At 42.7% G+C, this 4,443-nt stretch overlaps 1 long non-coding RNA gene across 1 annotated transcript; it reads left to right on the top strand.

The window, feature by feature from the left end:
* The first annotated feature begins 467 nt into the window (after window positions 1–467).
* Window positions 468–3,082, top strand: LOC136661258 (uncharacterized). Its single transcript, XR_010794932.1, has 4 exons — window positions 468–491; window positions 1,462–1,485; window positions 2,194–2,235; window positions 3,036–3,082. It is a non-coding gene; the product is annotated as an uncharacterized lncRNA (long non-coding RNA).
* The last annotated feature ends 1,361 nt before the right edge of the window (window positions 3,083–4,443 follow it).

Below are 4,443 nucleotides of genomic sequence, written 5' to 3'. Positions count from 1 at the left end.
CAGAGGAACAATGTGCTGCTGTAGTGGTGAGAGGAGCTGCTGGCAGGAGAGGGAAGGAAGGAGGACCTCTGCAGGTAGAACAGATGAGCTACCCTGGTGGTGGGGTCTAGCAGTGCTGCAGGGCAGAACTTGGGTCATTTTTGAGGAAAGAAGAGGAGCTAATTAGCTTAAAGTGGGCATAATTCTCCAGGTGGAGCTTGGATTGGGAATCTAGCAAAACATTTCCTTTGGATACAGCTCCCCAAAGATAAATGGCAAGATCCCTACACTAGTCTACATATTGCCTTGGAAAGAGAGCAATTTCTTTGGAATAGGGCATGCATGAAAACTTGCTGAAACCTGAACACAAATGGTTGCGGTTGCAATAGGACCGCTGAAAAAAGCCTGAGATTCTAGAAAGCTGATTACTTAAATGATTTTTGAGGAAACAAGGTTAATGACTTTATTTATTTTATTTATTTCTGCAGAAGCAAAACAGCTTCCCTGACCCAGTGAGTATGAAAACTTTCTGTGACTCCTTGATCCAAAATTAAGATGATTTTCCCCCCTCCTCCCCAATTTTTTTTCTTGCACTTTTGATAAGAAAGTCAGAAAGCAGAGGGATTTTTAAATTAGACATGGTAGGGGAAAGGAAGTTGGCATTTAAAAAGAAACAGTCATATTTACAGGTAAGAAAACTGAGATGAACTGCAAGTTTAAGAAAAGACATTCGTGGTGTTAAATGAGGACAAAGGAAGACTGGCAAAAAAGAGAAGTACAATAATCAAGTCTATCTAGAAAACAGCGGAATCCTAACCTGTGCTGGAACAGACAGGCTGACTGGCCTGAGCTATATCCAGTACAGGTTAGGTGCAGGCTGGGGCACAATTCGGAGTAACACCCTAGCTAGACCTATGGGGCTACTTGGAATTGAACCAGTGAAGTTGCTGGCACAAATTCGGGTGGCCCATGTAAGGCTGACCAGGCCTGGAATGGGGATTAAGATCTGGTCTAAGTGCTAGATTCTGGTCCCACCTGTTCCCCGGGCTGGTCCACCCACCAACCTGTCCTTTTCCCACCCCAAGATGCCCCCATTCCACCCCCCCCTCACCCTCCTCAAACCCCTGCACCAGCCTTTGGAGGCCAGCATGCTCACTCCTTCCTGTCAATATGAAAGCCAGATTTGGCCTCTGTGGGCCGGTGCACATCTTTGTGCTGGCTCAGCCAACTCACAGGGAGGCACAAACATACCTTATGGCATGTTTGCAACACTCCTGGGCCAGTGCAAGGGACTTGTGCCAGCTCAATGAGCTCCTAGGATTTTGCTCTGAAAGTGAAACTAGAATTGTAGCAGTATCATCAAAAAATAAATTTTAGAAATACTGCATTGATAAGTTGATGATATGATCTAGAAAGGGCTTGAACCTGTCATGAAAAACACAAAAAGGAGCCTCTGAATAATCTATGTGTTCTCTCTTGTAGATGCAATTCTTCAGGAGAATAAGAGTAAGTATATGAAGAAAAGTTTTTCTCTGACTGCTTCAGTGTCTCATATTTGACTGAATGAAAAGATGACTGAATGAAAAGATGCACAGATTGCTAGTGCATCAGCATTTAACTCACACAGTGCAGTGACTACACGGTTGGTTTCAAATCTCTGCTTAGGTTGAAACACTTTCTGTGACCTCTCTCTGCCTAGTTGCTTTTGCTGGGTCTGTTTTCATGATAAAACCAAAGAGGGGGCATGGATCCATCAAGACATACAATAATGTGTATCATTGGTGTACCATCCATATACGTATTCATTGTGTAATAGACCCTTTTGAAACTGGGTTTAAATTTATAATGCAGATATGCATGAGGCATCTCTATTTTTTAAAGATATCAAAGAGAAAATGGCTGTAGGAGTCTTTCCTTGTTCATTAGAACCACTTGACTTCCCAGAGTTGACCTGATGAGAATGAGTGTCTAGTACAAAATTGGCATCCTTAAAACAAAGAAATGACTGAAAAAGGGATCTTACAAGATCAATTGGGCAATTCTCATAAATTGGGCAATTCTGAAGTGACACCTTGTGTTAAGTTCACAAACTGAGCTGATGTTGAGTGTGATTGCATAGACAGAAAATATCTTCTGGGTAGTGATCATGGACACATTTCTGCTGAACGTTATGATGAACTGCTACTTAATGTAACTTCTGCCTTTTCTCCTTAGGAATTTTGGGAGAACCTATTGAAAAGAGGACAACCTGAACCTGTGAGTGGGAAACAGAGCCTGCCCTTTTGGTTTTCTTATATAATTTAGAGGGCTTGGAGCACTGGCACTGCTACTTAGCGCTGGTGCTGAGTGTTGCAAATGTGCCGTAAAGCACATTTGTGGCACCTAGGAAGGAGGGAGTACCAGCACTGGGTCAGCACCAGCATGCACTGAGTCTCAGTGCTACGCAGATGGCCAGCCAGCATTCCTCCAGCATTGGCCATTGGTAAGGCATCTCAAGGAGTGGGTGGAACAGGGTAGAGGAAGGGCAGAAGGAAGGATCAGGCCTGGGAGGGAGGTGGAGATGGCGGCAGCCTCTGCCACTGCATCCTAATCCCCCTCCCAAGCTGGGCTACTTGACACAGGTCTCCTCAGCTCTGTGCTTGCTCAAACGTGGGGGCGGAGCTGAGGAGACCTATTGCCGCTGGCTACTGCCCACCCAGGGTAAGAGACCAAATGCTCCCTTCCCCCGAGGAGATCTCTGGTGGTATCCTGGCGCCTATAGGATCCAGCTGTCATCACTTTTACACCGCTGGAGCCATGGGTGCAGGAGGCTTAAGATTGGGTAGTAAATCCTGTGCAAAGTGTGTTAAGGTGTAATAGGACAAAAACAAAGCCTGGGTTTCCATGAAATTTCATTTTATAAATGACTGTTAAAACATGTAGGATCAACCCTACTCTGTTTAAGTACCCCTATGAGTATGACTATTGTTTTTTTGTGTGTGTGTCAGAGGATTGTATCATGGTTTTCCATGTCTTGCTTTATGTTTATGAAGCTGAATATATTTATTTTTATTTAGAGTGGTCCTGTCTACAATCAACCTACAGACACTAGTTCCGAGTACCCTGACCCAGTAAGTGTAACAAACATGGTCTGTCTGCTTATGTCATAATTCCCATTTTGATATACATCCAAGCAAACTCTCTGATCCTAGTGTCAATGATTTCTGTGCAACCTACTTATACCACAGCAAATAGATGTGGGCCAGGGAAGCTGATAGTCTTGTCAGTCATGCATCATACAACAATAATTGCAGCAAAAGCAGTTGGGTGTCTAATTGGCAACCAGGAACTTTTTTCATTTGTTTCAATGGCACCTTACTTCTACAAAATTCTGACTCACTCAGGATGGGACTGGTAGTCTTGGAGAGCATGAAGTGGGGAATCCAAGTGCAGCTCAGTTCATGTCTGGGCAATAGGAGCTCAGATGAATGGAGCTTAGTAGCTGGTTATGTGACAATCAGTCAAGAGATGCTGACAAGCCAGTGTTGACAATACTGAGCTAGATGGACCAACAGTCTGACTACTGGTGTCCCCTGACCCCTAACAGAGAGCTTGAAGTACCAATGTTGGAGATGGCCTATGTAAATGGCCAAAGTGGATTCTGAAGCAGCCAGCCACTGCTAGCCTGGATTATTCATTCAATATCTTTCCCTCATGTGTTGATAGATTTTGTTCTCCAGTAAAAAAAACAGTAAAAGTCACTGTATGGTTTTGTTGATCTTTATGTCTGGTGAAAGAAATTTTAATATAAGGCTTCAATCATGCTTATATGGGAGAAAGCCCCACTGAACTCGGTGGGGCTTACTTCTGAGTAGGTATGCATACAATTGTTCAGTTAATCATTTTGAATGCAGAAGTCTCTGGAGAAATGCCATGTATAGCTACTAGTTTGCCTTCCCCTGAACATTTTGAAGTTGCTTTTGAATTTCACTTTTTCCAACTTGTATACATGTATAAACAAACATTGGTATAGCATCCAGATAGGTAGTGAAACAGTTTCAGTGTTTAGATTTACCATGTAGTTCTGCTCAAATCACTGCAATAGTTTTAATTAGCTGCAGGGAGAAAATAACTAGGGGAGCATTTTCTTGGGTACATGACCTGCCTTCTCACAATCAAAGGGTTGGGAAAGAATATATCTGGGAGAATGGGCCTTCTTTGTACGCGTACAAAGCTGACAGAGAAAATTACAAATGGATTTGGCTGTTGGGACAATTGAAATTGTATTTCTCTGGACTAAAATATGAGTAAAGCTATTAAAGCCTTAAAAAGAGACTATATCCAGATGGAGTTAATGGAGATACCTGAGTGCACAGAAATTGTATGTTGAATATTTCCTGTGTTGGAAGTATACATCACTGTTGCTGTTGGGAATAGGCTAAAGTGCAGCTTAAAATAATTCTTGTTTTTTTTTTTTTTCTTTAT

The sequence above is a fragment of the Tiliqua scincoides genome, chromosome 10, assembly GCF_035046505.1.
Source record: "Tiliqua scincoides isolate rTilSci1 chromosome 10, rTilSci1.hap2, whole genome shotgun sequence".
NCBI classification, from domain to species: domain Eukaryota; kingdom Metazoa; phylum Chordata; class Lepidosauria; order Squamata; family Scincidae; genus Tiliqua; species Tiliqua scincoides.
Note: the sequence above shows the minus strand (reverse complement) of the source record. Positions and strands in the feature narration are given on the sequence as shown.